Here is a 23,318-nt window from a genome sequence, read left to right on the forward strand (position 1 = left end):
GCGGGGGGCCCACTCGTTCGCTTCTGCTCTGGCACAGGGCCCCTCATAGTACGGCGGTGTGTCTGACAGCGGGTGGGCCCTCCCACTGGCAGAGACACTTTTGCGTACTATGAGGGGCCCTGTGCCAGTGCCGTCGCCCATGAATATGCCCCCCCACCTGCTCATGGAACCAGCACTTTCATCTGCACCTTCCTCTTTGTCACCGTGTAAGGTGGTATAGTATGCAGGAAGGGGAACCTGAGTTTCATCAGGGTCTGATTCTGGCTGTGTAGAGTGCGAGGGGAATGTATTGGTCTGGGTCAAAGTACCAGCAGAATCATCTAGCAATGGTGGGCATCAGTGCACTTGTGGCACCCCCAGGAGTACGGTCGCCCCAGTGGCATTGCCTTCCTCCTAGGGAGTGTGATGTCATGCTTGTGAGCAACGAAGGATCTCTCTAGCAGTTAAACCAACACACAACACAGTTCCCACTCCAGGCCAGCAGGGAGACCTCTGAACCTGACTGCTGAAGAGCTGCTCTCTGTGGTCGGGAGGAGGTAAGTTAGGGCAGTCTGTGAAGGGAAGGGGAAGTGTGTGGACGTGAGAAGGGGAGCTGGAGGATGAGCAGAGTTAAGGCTCACTCCTAGCTGGAGCGCTTGGTTGGGATTCCGGTCTCCAAGTTTGTAGGGACACTGACGGTCCTGCAGCAGAAACCGGAGGAAGAAGCAGCTGTAAATGCTCTGTTCCCAACTAAGACTTGGAGGCCCCAGCAGTGATGTGTGTGAGCCAGAAGGAAAAGGCTATGGCTGCCTGCCATGTGAGAAAGTTACAAAAGAGAGTCAACAGGGGAAACTTCGGTGAACTCAGTACTGCGAGTACCTCAGATAAGCGCTAGAACAGAGGCCACACTACCTATTTGCAGAGAGAGAATTCCTATTTTGTTTCCAGGCTGACCAACTCCTTCTCCATCTGTACTTTGGGTCCTGGACGGCACTTACCATGTACAGGTAAAGGCTGCAGGACTGTGTCTGTCATCTTTCTCTTGCGCCTGGTGCACAGCTCTGCTACATCCTGCACTGCACACCATCTACCAACTCTTTCATCTGCCCTGCGACTACGGCCCTACCTGTGCAGGGCTTCTACATCTTAGCTGCACCATAACATCTGTCCCAGAGAAGCGACACTGCAGCGCGGATCAATCTGATCAGAAACCACAGGTGGCGTCACTTATCATTCACCTATAAACGTTATTCACCCCTTTGCATGGATGCCCAGGGCCACCGAACGGGTCATCACCACCAACATGACACATCCCTCTGAGACACCAGCCCGGTACCGATTAACCCCACTGCCCTGGCTGGCCACCCACACGCCATGTCAGATTCATCTTGGACTGGGAAATTCACGATTTGACTTGATAACCCAGGCATGGTATGATAGAAAGAGCTACATGAACTAATGTGAAGTGTGGCCTGCTGCATCATTCACTTTTGGTGGGGGTGAAGGACACAAGGAAAGGGGTTCTTCCTGACCAGGAGCCAGCACTTGATGACTCAGTGCTTGCATTTTTTGAAACTTCAGAAGAGGAGGGCATATTTGCTGGAGTCTGTTTTGGCAATGTAAGCCAAAACCAGTTCCTGATGCTCCGGCTTTAAAAGCAGTTAACCTACACCCAGAAAATGTAACCTTCCAGGCGTTCCGGAGCTAGACCATGACGTAGGCTCAACACCTCCTGCCTTAGCTGCTATTGTGCTTTTGCCACTACCAGCAGATGCACCACCACCATCAGCACCAGCTGGCCCCCCCCCGCCCATGTCCGCGGCCTCTTCCATCAAACTTCAAAATGTTGCAGAAAATGAACCCAAAATAACATCAGATATATGGTACTGTATCTGAAGCGTACAGCTCCATACAGTCAAAGGATGATTGTCAATCTCCCTATATATACCATCAGTCACACAGAGATGCTCACAGGCTCAATATGGATTAGACAAGAATATGAAAAGTAGAAAAAGTGTACAGTATCATCAGATAGACGTGAATGTGGAGACCACAAAAATACGACAAAAAGATCCTTTATCATCATATTTATATTTCTTTATTAGAAAGGACACAAAAAGGACAAGAAGGGGACATGTGCAAATGGGAGACTAAAGTGCAGCAGTGCCTAAAGACACACTGGACCACCACCAGCCACAGAGGGGAGGTAGAAAAATATTCAAATCTATTATTCAAGAGGCATTTAGTATATTGATGGAAAACAGAGGCCAAAGTCAGGGGTATATGACAGAGCTACACCAAAGAAGCCTATATCACCTCAAAAAGGGGTGCCAGATGCAAATAAATGTCTATAATTATACATATAGAAAGAGCCACCATGCCCTCATGTACTACCTATAACATATGGTGTGCTAAATAGAACTAGTACCAACTGTTGCCATAAGCCCACATAATGATTAACAGGAAAGAAATCCTTACCTCCAGGGGGCTTAACTGTCACCCATCCAAAAGGGGTTAAAAACCCCAAACCAACATTACCTCAGCAAGATCCTCAAATGACCAGGTGGTCCAGGTGTCACCCCTGGAGTTCTATTTAGCACACCATATGTTATAGGTAGTACATGAGGGCATGGTGGCTCTTTCTATATGTATAATTATAGACATTTATTTGCATCTGGCACCTCTTTTTGAGGTGATATAGGCTTCTTTGGTGTAGCTCTGTCATATACCCCTGACTTTGGCCTTTGTTTTCCATCAATATACTAAATGCCTCTTGAATAATAGATTTGTATATTTTTCTACCTCCCCTCTGTGGCTGGTGGTGGTCCAGTGTGTCTTTAGGCACTGCTGCACTTTAGTCTGCCATTTGCACATGTCCCCTTCTTGTCCTTTTTGTGTCCTTTCTAATAAAGAAATATAAATATGATGATAAAGGATCTTTTTGTCGTATTTTTGTGGTCTCCACATTCACGTCTAATGTATAGCAGCGACTGATCCATGATTGTTCTATACTTGAGCACCAGTGTGTTATGATTTTACAGATAAGATGCTCATATATACCTTGGTTATTGTATTTAGTATCATCAGATAGCAGGTATATATAGTATAGTTTAAACATTCTAAATCTCTGTAGATATTTCAGGAGGCAGACACATACTCTCTCAGGCTCAGTATGGATTACAACACAATATAAAAAGCTGTAAAACGATAATGGATCTGAAGAGTACAGCTGTAGACAGTGTAGGGGTCATTGTTGTCAATTTCAGTATTTATTTCCACAGTCAGAAAATAACTCTCACTTGGTCAGTTTGGATTAGAGAAAGCAAAAAGCACAAATATCCTGAAATAAAAAGTAAACAATAAGCTGCAAATAATGCATAAAGGTAATAATAATAAGGGTATTTAGTAAACATAATTTTGATCAAAATAATGTACACGCCATCCCGCCACGTCACGGCAGTGTGGATTAGACCAGAATATAAAAAGCAGTAAATGGGTAATGTATCACAAGCGTAGAGCTGTATACACTAGTGTTAGGGTAATTTTTAAATGTACATCTAAATTGCAGGAGTAACCCACAGACTGTCACATGCTCAGGATGGATCACACCACAATATAACAAGAAGATCAGCAAGAAATAATCACACATGTGGGACAATGTTCCAGGTGTCAATGATACACTTAGAGTGGTGGGTGGAGGAGGACTTCCTGGCAGAAATGGTACAGTATCACCAGATACCAGGTATATATAGCATAGTTTAAACATTAAAAATGTACGTCTATATATTCAGGAGTAGTGTTGAGCCACCTCGCTAGTGTTCCAGTTCGTTTTGGTTCGTCGAACACGAGGCAAGTTCGTTGAATGTTTGTCGAACGTTCGACTAACAACGTCGAACACCATTGAAAACAATATGGCAGGCAAACACCATCACATACAAACACATAGGAAACAATTACAAAACACCTTAAAACGTGTCCCAAAGCAGACAAAATGCTCAGAATACAAAAATAACATGGAAAACGGCAGCTACATATAGAAAAGAGATGGCGGAGTAAAAGGAGGAGGAGGAGACACAGATATAGGCATTTCATGTCCTTATGAAGTCAAGAAAGGCTGGAAAAAAAATGTAAAATACCAAAAAACAGTAAAAATCTGAAATTGAAGCCGATCATATACCGTTGGACTTCCCACCATAAATTATGCCAACTGCTTATCGGGCGGCGTTATTCCCACGAACCTCCGAACAGTGTCCATGAAGGCAAAGTGTTTGGTTTCTGGGGGCAGTATTGTTGCAATGCTGAACCTTAAAGCAATGTCCAGAAGGGCACCACCAGGAGTGGAGGTGGCGACTTAATTCGACTCCACCCGGGAAACCTCAACCATGCCAGCTACAGAAAAGATTGACAGATTGCAAGCTTTGTTGATTCTGTGGGTGGTGGTGGATGTCTGTTTTTAGTTGTGCTAGCGATTTGTCAGCTTAATTCCGTTAACGAACGAGACTCCGGCATGCCCCAGTGGTATGCGTCAAGCTTACTAGAGGGACACGCGAGGCTCTGGCACGCGAGATCGATCAATAACAGGTCTGTCATGCCCTTACATGTCCGGGGTTGCATGCACGCTACACTGAAAGGTCCAGCGTGTGTCGCTTACAGGTGCAGATAACCCGCTGAACCCCGTTAGTGATGGGGATCTGGGATAAAAATTCTTCCCCGCGAACGAGGATTTCCCAGTAAGTGCAGGTCAACCAGAATTCCGGAATTAGGCCAGCCGGCATTCCAGAAAAAATGAAAAAATTAAGTGCCCAAACCACAGGTGCTGTAGCTTGCTTAACAGCTGGGCTCCTATGCTGAGTAGCACGCAGTTCTTACATAAACAGGTGGCATAGCTTGGTTCACTGGTGGGCTTCTCTGCTGAGTAGCAGACAGTGCTACAAGGCCCAAAAGGATTTTCTGGACAAGATGCGGTAAAAAATAATTAGAAACACACACGGTGTATGCAGCTCCTTGACAGGTGTTCTACACCACTTGCTACCACACACCGCTACTATGCCATAAAACAGTCTATTAACGTTGAAAACCATTATTAATGTGAAAATGAAGTTACGCTTTTGGTGAATGAACCGTTCTCGAACAGAACCGCGAACAGCCGAATTTTAAGCAAAGTGTTCAAGTTCGACGAACGGCTCGAACACCGCCCAAAACAGCTGGAATTTTAACTTGGCGAACAGGTCGACTAGAACACCGCTCATCTCTAATCAGGAGGCAGACTCCGACGTTCTCAGGCCCAGTATGGATTCGACAAGATTGTAGAAAGTTGAGAAAGGGTACAGTATCACCGGATAACAGGTATATATGTAGCATAGTTTAAACATTAAAAACCTATGTCTATATATGAGGAGGCAGACTCAGAGGGTCTCAGGCCCAGTATGGATTTGACGTGATTGTGCAAAGTTGAGAAAGGGTACAGTATCACCGGATAACAGGTATATATGTAGCATAGTGTACACCTGAAAAACCTATGTCTATATATCAGAAGGCAGACTCAGAGGGTCTCAGGCCCAGTATGGATTTGACGTGATTGTACAAAGTTGAGAAAGGGTACAGTATCACCGGATAACAGGTATATATGTAGCATAGTGTACACCTGAAAAACCTATGTCTATATATCAGGAGGCAGACTCAGACAGTCTCAGGCCAAGTATGGATTCGACGTGATTCTAGAAAGTTGAGAAAGGGTACAGTATCACTGAATAGCAGATATATATAGCATAGTTTAAACATTAAAAATCTGTGTGTATATTTCCAGATTCCGTCAAAGACACTCACAGCCTCAGTATGGATTAGGCAAGAATCTAAAAAGTAGAAAAAGGGTTATGTATTCGAAGCGTACACAAGCATACACTGTTGGGGTATTTTTCAATCTTCATATATATTTCAGTCTCAGTAAGACAGTCAGACACTCCGCAAGAGGAATCGAGATGGATACAAATACAGACAGAAAGTCGACTGATTGCAGAAATTTTGCAATTACTAATCACGGTAAAAACTCCCGGGAGAATTCTCAGAGGCGATGCTGACCCTCAATTACTTTGTCTGTGGAGAAAGCGAAGACAGTTCTTGTGAAGAAAGGTTTGCTGTATCGCAGTACCATGGAACCCATCACCGTTACTCATCTCCATCAAATTGTGATCACAGGTACAGATGTAGACATTGTCCTAACTGCCTATCATTATCTGTTAGGTAACTTTGGAGTGCAAAAGACAGAAGCCACAGGCCGTAGGCAATTCTATTGGATTGGCATGAGAGGACATATTTAAAAATGTGGCCAGGAATGTCACACGTCTGTGACTCGGAAAACCGTGAAAGCTGATGATAAACCACCACTGCATCTCATTGTGAGTCGACGTCCATAACAAATGGAAGCCATTGATCATCTGAAGAAAGAGCCCAGCAGGACAGGGCATAGCTACGTCTTAACCATCATCTATCATTTCACCAAATTTGTATTGGCAGTCCCAGTGAAGTATTTAACAGGCCAGACTACGTAGTGGTGGAGCAGGGAGAGGTAAGTATTGCAAGTGCTGGTGCCCTGAGCAAGAAGGGGGGGCCCACTCATAGGCGGTGGTACTGGCACAGGGCCCCTCATAGTACACCGGTGTGTCTGACGGCGGGTGTGCACCCACGCCATCAGAGACACTTGATTCTACTATGAGGGACCTTGTGCCAGTGCCGTTGCCAAAGAGTGTGCCCACCCACCTGTCCAGGGCAACGGCACTCGCATGGGTGCATGCGCCAGGTTGTGACCCCGGCCCTGTGGGGGGAGGCAGCCCAGTTAGGGAGGTGGAGAAAAATGGTATATGTTGATGTTGGACATTCAGCAGCTGCAAATGGAGTAATTGGAGAAGACCGCGGAAGAGGAGGACAAAAGCAAGCCATTTTTCTGACAACCTACGTGTCAGCAGGGGAGGGTGGGACAAAATCCTTTGAAACCCATGCATGTTTCATTTTAATGAAGGTTAGATCATCAACATTTTGGGTCGACAGACGGGTCCTTTTTTCTGTCAGGATTGATCCAGCAGCACTGAAGACCCTTTCGCAAAGCACACTAGCAGCAGGGCAAGCGAGCTCCTGTAAGGCATATTGTGTCAATTCAGGCCAGGTGTCAAGTTTACTGGCCCAATAGTCAAAGGGGAATGACCGGTGAGGGAGAACATCGATATGGGAGGAGAAGTAGTTTGTTACCATAGTTGACAACTGCTGTCTCCTGTCACTTTTGATCGATGCAGTATTACCAGTCGTGTGAGCGGTATTTGAAAAATCAGTCCACAACATGGTCATGAAACCCCTTTGTCCAAAGCCACTTCAGCTGTTTGCACCACGAACACCTCTTCCTTGTTGCTCCCTATGGCTCATTGGAAAAACATCACCGCCGCTGTGTACTGGGAATGCCTCAAATAAACGGTTTACCAGAGTTGCTTGTTTGTTAGCCAATATTAGCTCTAGTTTCTCCTGTGGCCTGATGTTTTGGAATTTGCCTTTATAGCATGGTCAGGATGCTGGCCAACCAGTAGTCGTCATCGTTCATCATTTTGGCAATGCAGGGGTCCCTTTTTAGGATCTGCAAGGCATAATCAGACATGTGGGCCAATGTTCCAGGTGTCAATAATGCACTGCGAGTGCTGGGTGGAGGAGCACTTTCTGGCAAATCCACATCCCTCCAGTCATGCACAAACCTGTACCTGACCTTGCCACGCCAACATTTTATTTGCCCCCTGAGAAGCATCCTCCTCCCCAAAATAATCATCCCCATCATCCTCCTCCTCCTCCTCTTCCTCTTCTTCCTCCACCTCGTCCACGAGACTTCCCTGAGCAGACAATGGCTGACTGTCATCAAGGCTTCCCTCCTCCTGTTCCTCCTCAGCTGCAGACACCTGCGCCTTAATGTGCGTCAAAGTTTGCATGAGCAGACGCATAAGTGGGATGCTCATGCTTATGATGGCGTCATCTGCGCTTACCAGCCATGTGCATTCCTCAAAACACTGAAGGACTTTACAGAGTTCTTTCAGCTTCAACCACTGCACACCAGACAACTCCATGTCTGCCTGCAAACTGTCTGCCCATTTATCCTCCCACAAATGAATTACAGCCTGCCTCTGTTCGCACAGCCTCTGAACCATGTGCAGGGTGGAGTTCCACCTTGCTGCAACATCGATAATTAGGCGGTGCTTGGGAAGATGGAGCAATCGCTGCAGCTTCTGCATACGACTGGAGTATACGGGCGACCGGCAGATGTGCGAGCACAGTCTTCGCACCTTATGGAGCAGGGGTGTTAACTCTCGATAATTATTGAGGAAGCACTGCACCACTAGGTTCCTCCTCCTGTTCCTCCTCCGCTGCAAACGCCAGATCCTTAATGTGCATCAAACTTTGCATGAGCAGACGCATAAGTGGGATGCTCATGCTTATGATGGCATCGTCTGCGCTTACTAGCCGTGTGCATTTCTCAAAACACTGAAGGACTTTACAGAGGTCTTTCAGCTTTGATCACTGCACACCTGACAATTCCATGTCTTCCCTCAAACTGCCTGCCTGTGTATCCTCCCACAAATGCATTACAGCCTGCCTCTGTTCGCACAGCCTCTCAACCATGTGCAGGGTGGAGTTCCACCTTGCTGCAACATCGATAATTAGGCGGTGCTTGGGGAGGTGGAGCAATCGCTGCAGCTTCTGCATACGACTGGAGTGGACGTTTGAGCGATGGATGTGCGAGCACAGTCTTCGCACCTTATGGTGCAGGGTTGTTAACTCTGGATAATTATTAAGGAAGCACTGCACCACCAGGTTCAAAGTGTGAGCCAGGCAAGGTATGTGTGTGAGTTTTGCAAGGGCTATGGCTTCCACAAAATTACGGCCATTATCACTGACTACCTTGCCTGGCTCAAGATGTAGAGTGCCCAGCCATGACTCAGTTTGTCGCTGGAAGTAGTCGGCCAGTACCTCCGCGGTGTGTCTGTTGTCGCCCATAGACATCATCTTTAACACAGCCTGCTGACGCTTACCACTAGCTGTTCTATAGTGGGACACCTCCTGTGCAACACTGCCAGCTGCGGATGGTGTGCTCTTGCGACTGCACTCTGTGGACGAGCTTTCGCTTATGGAGGAGGAGGGTCGAAAGCCTACAGCCAACTGTTTCCTATACCGTGGGCTAGGCAGCACTGTTCCACCACCGCTGTCCCCTGTGGAGCCTGCATCCACCTCATTAACCCAGTGCGCAGTGATGGACATGTAACGGCCCTGGCTGTGCCTACTGGACCATGTATCTGTTGTGAGGTGCACCTTTCCACTCACTGATTGCTTGGGTGCATGGACAATGCGGTCTTTCACATGCAGGTGGAGGGTTGGGATGGCTTTTCGAGAAAAGAAGTGCCGACTGGGTAGGTCATAGCGTAGGACTGCATAGGCCATGAGCTCGTGGAAAGCTTCGCTTTCAACCAAACGGTAAGGCATAATCTCTAATGACATTAGTTTGGAAATGTAGGCGTTCAAACACAGTGTACGTGGATGAGAGGATGAGTACTTTCTTGTCCTACTCAGAGGGTCTGGTAGGGTGAGCTGGACAGGAGGGCTGCATATGGGGGAAGTAGCGGTGGACCAGATGGAGTGAGAGGGGGTTGGTGATGGTATTGGTGGTGATGGCCTAGATTCAGTGTTGTGTTGCAAAACCATTGTGATTCCCTGAGTGCTTTTGCCTTACGACGACACCTCAACATTTAGTGCTGGTGGTGTGCTTAACGGTGGCGGTGGTCTTACAGTGGGGGAAGCGATGAAACGTTGCTGGCTACCTTCAGTCGGAGCAGGTGCACATACTCTCCTATGCCTCAAAACTACAGGAACAACACGTCCATTTTGAACTGTCCTCCCACCTCTCTTCCTTCTCCTTCTTCAAACCTCTTACAATCAGGTTTCTGATCACACCATTCCACTGAAAATGCCCTGATGACTAAAGTCACTAATGACCTACTAACTGCCAAATCCAAGCGATGCTATCTTGACCTCCTCCTCCTGTCTTCAATACAGTGGACCATTCCCTTTTATGACAGATTCTCTATTCCCTTGGCATCATAGATTTGACCCTATCTTGGATCTCCTCATACCTAACAGACCGGATATTCAGAGCCTCACGTTCACACACCACCTCCTAATTTCGCCCTCTGTCTGTCAGTGTCCCCCATGTTTCCTCACTGCTATCTCACTCAACCCTCCCAGCAGACCTCTCCATTAAAGTCAATGGCTGCCCACGCTCCCAAATCCCGCAAGCTCACTGCCTCAAAATAACCTTTGACTGTGATCTCCCCTTCAAAGCACACATCCAAGCCCTTTCCACTTCCTGCCAACTCCAACTAAAAAATATCTCATGAATCCACACATTCCTCAACCAGGTATCTGCCAAAATACTAATGCATGGATGCAACATCTTCTGCCTTGATTACTGTAACCTCCTGCTTTGTGGCGTCCGCTCTAACACTCTTGCACCCCTCCAATCTATCCTAAACTCCACTGTTGACTAATCCACCTATATCCCCATTAGTCCCCTTCCTCAACTCTGTTAAGCCCTTCACGGGCTCCCCATTGCCCAGAGACTCCAGTTCAAAACCCTAACCTTGGCATGCAAAGCCATCCACAACCTGTCTCCTCCATACATTTGTGACCTAGTCTCCTGATACTTACCTGCACGCATCCTCTGATCCTCACAAGATTTCCTTCTCTACTCCCCTTCCCACAATCACGTACAAGATTTCTCCCGCTCATCCACTTACTCTGGAACTCTCTACCCCAACATATAAGGCTCTTGCCTACTGTGGAAACCTTCAAAAGGAACCTGAAGACCTACCTCTTCCGACAAGCCTTCAACCTGCAGTAAACACCGATCCACCAAACCACTGCACAACCCTCACCTTCTGTATCCTCACACATCCCTTGTAGATTGTGAGCCCTCCTCCAGTACCAGTTGGAGACTTGTTTTGTTCAAGATTATAGTACTTTCAAAAAAATTTACAAATAAACAATCTTTCTTCAATAGGAAAGCAGAAAATAAATAATCTCGATTTGCTTCTCACCAAACTTTGCTGTTTCAGTTAAAAAATAAATGAAAAACTACAAAAGAAATTCTGAAATATTAAACACAGAGGATATGATAAAAAGTGTGTTTTTAAAAAAGAAGCCGAGGGATGTGCCATGGATTGAAAAATGCAATACAGGACCGATAAATATATTAGTAATGACAGATGTAAAAGTGCACTGTGCATAGAAATTAGTATAAATGCATAAGTGCTGATAACAATGAATAACAACCATAATAGATTTCAATATAAATGTCTAGTGACCAAAGAGCAAATTCATTAAATTCAGTTTGATGACACCTACCGTAAATATTGCACAGTGCCCAGATGTAGAGATCTCATTTCAGGTATCAAATGAATAACTATTAGAAAAAATAGAAGCATGATTCAGAGCAAATATAACACAACACAACCCCATTCACGTCACTCCAGCTTGTCCCTTATTTGTCATCCTATTTGATGCTTCTGGTTAGGTAGATGAAACATGGAATGCAGTATATGAGTGACCTATCCATCCTGACTCTTCAGTCGTCTGTAAAACTCGGATCAAAGCTCCAGTTAAATAAACTGCTCAGTGGTAGAGTTGAGCGACTTTTGGTTTTTTAGGGTCGAGTTTCGTTTCGTGAAACCCGACTTTTCCAAAAGTCGGGTCGAGTAAGATCGGCCGACTATAAGGAAAAGTCGGGGTCGTCCCGAAACACGAAACCCAAAGTAAGTCAATGGGGAATAAAAGTCGGCAGTGAGAGGACAGGAAACACACCTACAGTGCCCATTTGAATGCCAAAAGCATCAATTCTTCTTACTTAAGCTTGTCAACCTTAATTAACTTCATAATACTAGTTACGCACTGAAAAATGCACGCTCAGTACCTCAGCAGGACAAAAAAAAAATTGGGATTGCTTTTAAAAAAGCAGTTTGCAGAGCAGTGGGTAAACAGCAATGCAGCCGTCAGGAAGCCTTAGAAGGCAGCCTAACAACCAACACCGCTGATCCAGCAAAATATAGCCTCCCCTTGCACTGCACACACAGTGACTGGTGTGTTGTACAGGCAAAATCGCTAGCAGCAGAAGCAGTTTTTGGTGTCTTCTTACCTGCCTAACGCTCTCCCTACAGAATCATCATCATCAGCAGCAGCAGCTCTCCCTATTCTGAGATCAGCATGAGGAACATGGCGGTCGGCGTGCACACCCTTTTATACCCCCTGTGACGCCCACCAAAGCAAGCCAATCACTTGCATGCCCTTCTGAAAGATGGTGGTGACCCCTGCCTATGTCATCACGTTGCCCACAGTGTCCGTGGATCCTGATTGGCTGAAAAAGAGCGCAAAACAAACTTTTGAAACGCGACTTTGGCACGTAAGTCGCCGAACTCGTGGCCGACCTCATCCTAGGGTCGAGTTTCGTTTCATGAAACCCGACTTTGCCAAAAGTCAGCGACTTTTGAAATTTTTTGACCCGTTTCACTCAACTCTACTCAGTGGCAATAACATTTTCAGAAATCACATCATAGGGGTGAGAAGCCTCAGCGACATATATCTGACATCCACCATTTTACTTCCTGAATGTTAACATTTTGGATGAATGAATGTAGAAGTGAATGACAAAAAAACCACCTCATTATGATTCCTGAAATCATTGCATAAGCACAAGCTCCCGTTTAGTTTGTGGACTAATGCAATTGAGGTGCACCATTCACCCTTTTATTTTTAATTAAACAAAAAAGTCAACATTCTTTGAACCTCTTGTTACACAGCCTGTCTTTGGGTTTTTGGAATTTGGTAAGGTTTTATCGCTACTTATTCCTGTGAGTCAGTAATGATATTATGTTCAACAAAGTTAGCAAAATATGGCAAGCTAGAGAATATTTCCCTGTCATGTTGCCAAATTTCCATGCAGGACTGGTTTTAAACAAAGTGGAGACCAGGGCAAAAGTTTAAAGTGGGGCCCCCAAATGCTAACATATTACAGCATCACACAGAAACATTTTGATTGTATTTACAATGCGCTGAGTTCAGGCTGCTAAACGAGCGTGATCGACAATATTGAAGTCGTTCGACACTTATTTCCGGGTCCCTTTACACCTGCTCAGAAAATATGATGCGGATAGAACAATCACTAATAGACGAATCTATCTCCATACAGTATCATGTGATCAGCATGATGTCCCCCCGCTATTCCCCAGCCTCTTCCCTCTGTCAATCCCTGCACTGGCTACCCATTACCCAAAGACTCCAGTTCAAAACAATAACCGTGACATACAAAGCCATCCACAACCTGAGTCCTCCATACATCTGTGACCTCGTCTCCCGGTACTTACCTGCAGGAAACCTCCGATCCTCACAAGAACTCTTTCTCTACTCCGCCAAATATATCCTCTTCCCACAATCGCATACAAGATTTCTCCCGCGCATCCCCTCTATTCTGGAACTCTCTACCAAAACATATCAGACTCTCGCCTACCATGGAAACCTTCAAAAAGAACCTGAAGACCTACCTCTTCCGACAAGCCTACAACCTGCAGTAACCACCGATCAACCAAACCGCTGCACGACCAGCTCTACCCTCACCTACTGTATCCTCACCCATCCATTGTAGATTGGGTCCTCTCATCCTGTACCAGTCGTGACTTGTATTGTTTAAGATTACTTGTATTCATTATGTATACCCCTCCTCACATGTAAAGCACCATGGAATAATTGGCGCTATAATAATAAATAATAATAATCAGCAGTATATCTGCAGTTTTTACTGGGTGATGTGCTGCTGAGAACAATGATTTTTGTTCCGGCATAAACAATCCAATCACTCGATGAATAGGCAGCATTTTTCTTGTTTAGTATAATATACCCCATTGGGCTTTACATAGTTTAATTCACCACATAGTCCTCCATATTGTATAATGGACAGCCCATAGTCATCCATATAATATAATATGCACCATAGCACTCTATATAGTAAAATACATTCCTCCATATACTATAATACACTTCCCATAGTCCTCCGTATAGTATAATACACTCCCCATAGTCCTCAATATAGTATAATACACCCCATAGTCCTCCATATAGTCTAATGCACTCCACCTAGGCATCCATATAGTGTAATGCACAGTCCATATCCTCCCTATAGTATAGGGCACTCCCCATTTTCGTCAATATTGTATGTATTTACATGCGCTGAGTCCAGACCACTAAACAAGCATAATCGACAATTTTGAAGTAATTCAACTCTTGTTTCCGGGCCTCTTTACACCGGCTGAGGAACTATGATGGGGATAGAACAATCACTAATATATCAATGTGTCCAAATACAGTATCAGGTTATCAGCATATCTGCAGTTTTCAGCGGGCGATGTGTGGCTGAGAACAATGAATTTTGCTCTGGCATAAACAATCCAATCACTTTATGAATAGGCAGCATTTTGCTTGCTTAGTAAAATACACCCCATATGATATAATGTTTCAAATAACACTCCATATAGTATAATACACTCCCCATCATCCTCCATAAAATATAATACATTCCCCATAGTCCCCCATATTGTATAATATACTCCGCATAGTCTTCCATACAGTATAAAACACTCACATAGTTCTCCTTATAGTATAATACACTCCCCATAGTCCTCCATATTGTATAAAAGACTCTGCATAGTCCTCCATACAGCATAATGCACACCCCATAGGCAGAGGCAGAAAAGGAATGATGGGAGAAGGAGTGTCATTTGACGCTCTCTCCTCCATCATTGTTTGCAACTGTATAGGCATCTATGATGCTGACACCGCTGAATGTGGAGGTGTCGGTACTGGCGCTGGGCCACCCTGACTCACAGGCCCATAGCGATTGCCTGGTGTGCCACTATTAGTGGCACGCCATTGGCTTGGGGCCCCTGTGGGTGTGGGGGCCCTAGGCAATGCCAACTCTGCTTGCCCCTAATCACAGCCCTGATTATTTGGAACTCTAATTCAGGATTTGATGGAAAGCAAACTTTCACGGTCAAGGACTCCCTTTCCCACCATTGCTTAATCAATTTTATGTGATATATTTTACTGGTTTTCTTTTAAATGGCTGATACATTTTGCAATATACACCTCCAACTTTTTATAAAACCTTAAAACACCCATGCCTGATGTGGTTGTGTTCGCCAATCACATTTAAACTCATATTAAATAGTCTCCATATAAAGTTTAGCTGTCCTAGTATGATTTTCATTATATTTTCTTAAAGATACCATATTTTTTGGACTATGAGTTGCGCTTTTTCCCACAAAATTTTTGGGGAAAATGGTAGTGCATCTTATAGGTTGAATGTAGCTTACCGGGGGGTAGGGGTGGTGGGAGTCAAGTAATACTGCGGGTGTTTCTGCGGGCCCTGGGCTAGGAGGATGGGGTGTTCAATGGTGTGGGGGGCTCTGCAAACATTTTGTGAAAGCCAGGAGCCCCCACCCCTCCATGGTTACAGTGCAGTGGACTCCAGGAAAATAGTCGCATGAGGCGGCGCATGCGCAGTTTGAGATTGAGAATTGTCATAAATTTAAAGGCTTCTTCAGCAAAGTATTAGTTTATAGGTCTGAATATTTATGCAACCAATAATTTTAATAATAATAATATAATAATAATAATAATAATAATAATAATATCATATCAGCCTGATGAAGGGACATAAGCAGTCGCGAAAGCTTGCTTTGTAACAACATTCACTATTATTTGTTAGCCATTAAAAGGTATCATACCCACAAGATTCCTATTTTGTTTCTCTCACTGAGAGCACTTTATATATTTTTTTCTACTGGCTAACACGGTACCAAACCACTTTTTTCATTTTACCAATAATTTTCATTCTTTATTTTTCCTTTTAAAACCCAGAAAGATTTCCATTTGTTTCTTAATTGAATTGTACAGATTATAGATAACATTAAAGGTGGAAAAAGTTCAGAAATTAATCTTCTTGGTATGATTTTTTATATGACAAAAACCTGGCATTTTAACTAGCGTGTGTAGACTTGTTATATCCACTGTATATTTTAAACAATCAGGAGGAAAAATGATGGATACCAGGTACGTGTCACTGAGATTTCTTGCCTAAAAAGGACTTGTATAGTTTGCATTTTTCTGAAAAAAAGCCTTACTTCTGTTGGAATTTGTGTTGCTGGATGTACAAGTTTTACAAAGAATTAGAATTTGCAGGTCTTTAAGTTAACAGTAAATATAAAAAATGCTTGTCCGTCAGTATATAATGTCCAATAGAAGTAATTATTTTCATCAGAATGGACTGAACAATATGGGACCTTTTGTAATCCAATTTTTACACATAGGCAAGATATAATGAGAAGTTCACCTTTTTAGTGGTCACAAATGTAAAGACACAATGGTGAAACATACAGGGATAAAACAAACCTTAATCATGCATAAATACTCACAAATAAACGGAGTGGAATATAGGGAAGGAGAAGAGGAGGCAAACTAAATAGGAATAAGGATCAGGAGACAAAGATCCAAAAAGCTTCAGATAGATATCTTCTGACACAATTCCAAATGCCAGCTCCAAACTCAGCACACTCCTGCAACTCCAAACCAAGTAGTTGTAAAGCTATTATAAGGGGGTACAAGGTTGTTAATATTCCCTACATTCATCCCGGTTCTGAATGTGCTACTTTGTACATAGTGTTTTGTGCTTAGGTGTTGTTACATGTATACTGTTGTTTAGGGAAAGTGCAGTACCTCAATTAGGACACTGGATGGGGGTAAATTAGTGTACACTGTTAGATAGGAGGGGCCACTGTGAGTAAGCTAGGAACATTTCCTTATCGTAGGCAGTTAGGGCAGGGAGCCCATAAAGGTCGGTCAGGCTTTAGAGCCCAGGACAGCTGTTATGAATGGGAAACCGAGGAGGAAAAACAAGACAACAAGCAAAGTCTCAGAAAACCAGAGAAGTTGGTAACTATGCAGATTGCAGATCCCTGATCTTAACCGCACAACTAGTAGCAGTCGTGGAGCGTTCCTACGTTGGTCCTAGACGCCTCGTCACAACCGGAGAACTACATAAGCCTAAAGCAGGAAAAGAGGAAAACTTACTGCCCCAGAGCAGACCCCAAATGAAACAGCCCTCCGCATGTATTGACGGTGAAGCAAGATGAAATTACAAACAAAGGCAGGAAAATAGGCTGAGCAAACGATGGGGTCCGGCTAACTAAAAAGGACAGAAAAGGAAAGACACTGTCTGCAATCTGCCAAAAACAACCTACAAAAATATTGTCCAACACTTCTGATAGCAAAATTAACCCTGAAGTCACTAGACTTCTAAACCTATATCAGTACTCTGAAATATTCTGAGGCAGAACAAAAAAGAGGCCAATCTAATAAGGGACAAAAAGCAGATTGGCAAATACTGATTAATAGGAATGGAATTTCAGCATAGCCCCAGCAGGGGCAGGCTGATTACACAAGAAACTGAATTGACCAACAAGCGCAAGTGTGAACATTAGCAAAAAAACAAACTTAACTTGAGAAGACTGGAAGAGAGCTGAAGTCCAGGACCTAAGAAGCAGACTGAATCACCAGAACCCGGATAGGGCGTCGGCTGTTTTATATCCAGTCTGATACTCCAGAGATTCAATCGTTATCTTCCTCATCAGGTGGCAGATCACTACCACTTAAACCAAGCACACTACCTCCTGTCACCACCAGAGGGAAAACGGAAGGGGAACTCTCAACTGGTGGAGCAGAAAATGAGTTCATGACAGACAGCACAGTGACCCCGTAATGTTGTGAAGCTAGGAGCCCAGTCATCCAGGTCCTATAGTGGCCAGAAGCTATAGGAAAAGGCTACAGTAGAAGTCACAGCAGAATTGTAATGCAGGTTGCTCCAAGATGTAGCAGCTTACTAGATGCCCTTATGTATGGGGCGAAATGGACAGGGAAACTCCTAAAAGTAGTTAAGCCAGACAGGGATGATGCTGTGAAAAAAGAGGGGGAGAAGCCAGCGCTGCTTGTGGTCAGAACGTAATACAAGAAGTGTGAAAACACACATAGGTTTCAATCTGTATTCAAAAATGAGACATTTAGCAAAAAATTGATCAATTGTTTGAGCTACCCCGCCACGTCAAGGCAGTCTCGTATGGGGAGTCCTACTCTACGTTTTTTATATTCGCTGTGCCATTACGGCCTCCTAAATGTATAAAAGCAAGACCTCATTACATGCACACTGTACCTCAAGCATTTCAGAATCGCTCCTATGGCACCAGAGAGGACAAGCGCAGATAAAGATTAGCCAGGTCCATGCAGACATTTCAGGTCCAACCTCCACACTGCCTGTCCAGCACCACATGATAAAGGACGATCCAGGCCCAGATACAGGTGCGTAATCAAATAAAGCCTAGGGCAGGGCAGGGCTGCCGTTTAATGTGAACAGCAGCCTAGATCAATCACTGAGAAAACAGAAAGAATGGCGTACATGACCCAGCGCGCACGGCTACAGTGGTGGTCAGCCACAAAACCAATATCAAGAAAAAAGAGGGGGAGAAGCCAGCGCTGCTTGTGGTCAGAACGTAATACAAGAAGTGTGAAAACACACATAGGTTTCAATCTGTATTCAAAAATGAGACATTTAGCAAAAAATTGATCAATTGTTTGAGCTACCCCGCCACGTCAAGGCAGTCTCGTATGGGGAGTCCTACTCTACGTTTTTTATATTCGCTGTGCCATTACGGCCTCCTAAATGTATAAAAGCAAGACCTCATTACATGCACACTGTACCTCAAGCATTTCAGAATCGCTCCTATGGCACCAGAGAGGACAAGCGCAGATAAAGATTAGCCAGGTCCATGCAGACATTTCAGGTCCAACCTCCACACTGCCTGTCCAGCACCACATGATAAAGGACGATCCAGGCCCAGATACAGGTGCGTAATCAAATAAAGCCTAGGGCAGGGCAGGGCTGCCGTTTAATGTGAACAGCAGCCTAGATCAATCACTGAGAAAACAGAAAGAATGGCGTACATGACCCAGCGCGCACGGCTACAGTGGTGGTCAGCCACAAAACCAATATCAAGAAAAAAGAGGGGGAGAAGCCAGCGCTGCTTGTGGTCAGAACGTAATACAAGAAGTGTGAAAACACACATAGGTTTCAATCTGTATTCAAAAATGAGACATTTAGCAAAAAATTGATCAATTGTTTGAGCTACCCCGCCACGTCAAGGCAGTCTCGTATGGGGAGTCCTACTCTACGTTTTTTATATTCGCTGTGCCATTACGGCCTCCTAAATGTATAAAAGCAAGACCTCATTACATGCACACTGTACCTCAAGCATTTCAGAATCGCTCCTATGGCACCAGAGAGGACAAGCGCAGATAAAGATTAGCCAGGTCCATGCAGACATTTCAGGTCCAACCTCCACACTGCCTGTCCAGCACCACATGATAAAGGACGATCCAGGCCCAGATACAGGTGCGTAATCAAATAAAGCCTAGGGCAGGGCAGGGCTGCCGTTTAATGTGAACAGCAGCCTAGATCAATCACTGAGAAAACAGAAAGAATGGCGTACATGACCCAGCGCGCACGGCTACAGTGGTGGTCAGCCACAAAACCAATATCAAGAAAAAAGAGGGGGAGAAGCCAGCGCTGCTTGTGGTCAGAACGTAATACAAGAAGTGTGAAAACACACATAGGTTTCAATCTGTATTCAAAAATGAGACATTTAGCAAAAAATTGATCAATTGTTTGAGCTACCCCGCCACGTCAAGGCAGTCTCGTATGGGGAGTCCTACTCTACGTTTTTTATATTCGCTGTGCCATTACGGCCTCCTAAATGTATAAAAGCAAGACCTCATTACATGCACACTGTACCTCAAGCATTTCAGAATCGCTCCTATGGCACCAGAGAGGACAAGCGCAGATAAAGATTAGCCAGGTCCATGCAGACATTTCAGGTCCAACCTCCACACTGCCTGTCCAGCACCACATGATAAAGGACGATCCAGGCCCAGATACAGGTGCGTAATCAAATAAAGCCTAGGGCAGGGCAGGGCTGCCGTTTAATGTGAACAGCAGCCTAGATCAATCACTGAGAAAACAGAAAGAATGGCGTACATGACCCAGCGCGCACGGCTACAGTGGTGGTCAGCCACAAAACCAATATCAAGAAAAAAGAGGGGGAGAAGCCAGCGCTGCTTGTGGTCAGAACGTAATACAAGAAGTGTGAAAACACACATAGGTTTCAATCTGTATTCAAAAATGAGACATTTAGCAAAAAATTGATCAATTGTTTGAGCTACCCCGCCACGTCAAGGCAGTCTCGTATGGGGAGTCCTACTCTACGTTTTTTATATTCGCTGTGCCATTACGGCCTCCTAAATGTATAAAAGCAAGACCTCATTACATGCACACTGTACCTCAAGCATTTCAGAATCGCTCCTATGGCACCAGAGAGGACAAGCGCAGATAAAGATTAGCCAGGTCCATGCAGACATTTCAGGTCCAACCTCCACACTGCCTGTCCAGCACCACATGATAAAGGACGATCCAGGCCCAGATACAGGTGCGTAATCAAATAAAGCCTAGGGCAGGGCAGGGCTGCCGTTTAATGTGAACAGCAGCCTAGATCAATCACTGAGAAAACAGAAAGAATGGCGTACATGACCCAGCGCGCACGGCTACAGTGGTGGTCAGCCACAAAACCAATATCAAGAAAAAAGAGGGGGAGAAGCCAGCGCTGCTTGTGGTCAGAACGTAATACAAGAAGTGTGAAAACACACATAGGTTTCAATCTGTATTCAAAAATGAGACATTTAGCAAAAAATTGATCAATTGTTTGAGCTACCCCGCCACGTCAAGGCAGTCTCGTATGGGGAGTCCTACTCTACGTTTTTTATATTCGCTGTGCCATTACGGCCTCCTAAATGTATAAAAGCAAGACCTCATTACATGCACACTGTACCTCAAGCATTTCAGAATCGCTCCTATGGCACCAGAGAGGACAAGCGCAGATAAAGATTAGCCAGGTCCATGCAGACATTTCAGGTCCAACCTCCACACTGCCTGTCCAGCACCACATGATAAAGGACGATCCAGGCCCAGATACAGGTGCGTAATCAAATAAAGCCTAGGGCAGGGCAGGGCTGCCGTTTAATGTGAACAGCAGCCTAGATCAATCACTGAGAAAACAGAAAGAATGGCGTACATGACCCAGCGCGCACGGCTACAGTGGTGGTCAGCCACAAAACCAATATCAAGAAAAAAGAGGGGGAGAAGCCAGCGCTGCTTGTGGTCAGAACGTAATACAAGAAGTGTGAAAACACACATAGGTTTCAATCTGTATTCAAAAATGAGACATTTAGCAAAAAATTGATCAATTGTTTGAGCTACCCCGCCACGTCAAGGCAGTCTCGTATGGGGAGTCCTACTCTACGTTTTTTATATTCGCTGTGCCATTACGGCCTCCTAAATGTATAAAAGCAAGACCTCATTACATGCACACTGTACCTCAAGCATTTCAGAATCGCTCCTATGGCACCAGAGAGGACAAGCGCAGATAAAGATTAGCCAGGTCCATGCAGACATTTCAGGTCCAACCTCCACACTGCCTGTCCAGCACCACATGATAAAGGACGATCCAGGCCCAGATACAGGTGCGTAATCAAATAAAGCCTAGGGCAGGGCAGGGCTGCCGTTTAATGTGAACAGCAGCCTAGATCAATCACTGAGAAAACAGAAAGAATGGCGTACATGACCCAGCGCGCACGGCTACAGTGGTGGTCAGCCACAAAACCAATATCAAGAAAAAAGAGGGGGAGAAGCCAGCGCTGCTTGTGGTCAGAACGTAATACAAGAAGTGTGAAAACACACATAGGTTTCAATCTGTATTCAAAAATGAGACATTTAGCAAAAAATTGATCAATTGTTTGAGCTACCCCGCCACGTCAAGGCAGTCTCGTATGGGGAGTCCTACTCTACGTTTTTTATATTCGCTGTGCCATTACGGCCTCCTAAATGTATAAAAGCAAGACCTCATTACATGCACACTGTACCTCAAGCATTTCAGAATCGCTCCTATGGCACCAGAGAGGACAAGCGCAGATAAAGATTAGCCAGGTCCATGCAGACATTTCAGGTCCAACCTCCACACTGCCTGTCCAGCACCACATGATAAAGGACGATCCAGGCCCAGATACAGGTGCGTAATCAAATAAAGCCTAGGGCAGGGCAGGGCTGCCGTTTAATGTGAACAGCAGCCTAGATCAATCACTGAGAAAACAGAAAGAATGGCGTACATGACCCAGCGCGCACGGCTACAGTGGTGGTCAGCCACAAAACCAATATCAAGAAAAAAGAGGGGGAGAAGCCAGCGCTGCTTGTGGTCAGAACGTAATACAAGAAGTGTGAAAACACACATAGGTTTCAATCTGTATTCAAAAATGAGACATTTAGCAAAAAATTGATCAATTGTTTGAGCTACCCCGCCACGTCAAGGCAGTCTCGTATGGGGAGTCCTACTCTACGTTTTTTATATTCGCTGTGCCATTACGGCCTCCTAAATGTATAAAAGCAAGACCTCATTACATGCACACTGTACCTCAAGCATTTCAGAATCGCTCCTATGGCACCAGAGAGGACAAGCGCAGATAAAGATTAGCCAGGTCCATGCAGACATTTCAGGTCCAACCTCCACACTGCCTGTCCAGCACCACATGATAAAGGACGATCCAGGCCCAGATACAGGTGCGTAATCAAATAAAGCCTAGGGCAGGGCAGGGCTGCCGTTTAATGTGAACAGCAGCCTAGATCAATCACTGAGAAAACAGAAAGAATGGCGTACATGACCCAGCGCGCACGGCTACAGTGGTGGTCAGCCACAAAACCAATATCAAGAAAAAAGAGGGGGAGAAGCCAGCGCTGCTTGTGGTCAGAACGTAATACAAGAAGTGTGAAAACACACATAGGTTTCAATCTGTATTCAAAAATGAGACATTTAGCAAAAAATTGATCAATTGTTTGAGCTACCCCGCCACGTCAAGGCAGTCTCGTATGGGGAGTCCTACTCTACGTTTTTTATATTCGCTGTGCCATTACGGCCTCCTAAATGTATAAAAGCAAGACCTCATTACATGCACACTGTACCTCAAGCATTTCAGAATCGCTCCTATGGCACCAGAGAGGACAAGCGCAGATAAAGATTAGCCAGGTCCATGCAGACATTTCAGGTCCAACCTCCACACTGCCTGTC

At 44.9% G+C, this 23,318-nt stretch overlaps 1 long non-coding RNA gene across 1 annotated transcript in view; it reads right to left on the reverse strand.

Moving 5' to 3' along the window:
• LOC141095140 (uncharacterized) overlaps nucleotides 1–18,413 on the reverse strand; it is a 145,564-nt gene extending 127,151 nt beyond the window's left edge. The window contains exons 1-2 of the long non-coding RNA XR_012233318.1: nucleotides 18,308–18,413; nucleotides 11,404–11,461 (exon numbers count right to left, since the gene is read on the reverse strand). This is a non-coding gene — a long non-coding RNA (uncharacterized lncRNA). The remainder of the gene's footprint in view (nucleotides 1–11,403; nucleotides 11,462–18,307) is intronic.
• Nucleotides 18,414–23,318: the final 4,905 nt, after the last annotated feature.

Source organism: Dendrobates tinctorius, unplaced genomic scaffold (assembly GCF_039654945.1).
Source record: "Dendrobates tinctorius isolate UK_male_01 unplaced genomic scaffold, ASM3965494v1 ptg000067l, whole genome shotgun sequence".
NCBI classification, from domain to species: domain Eukaryota; kingdom Metazoa; phylum Chordata; class Amphibia; order Anura; family Dendrobatidae; genus Dendrobates; species Dendrobates tinctorius.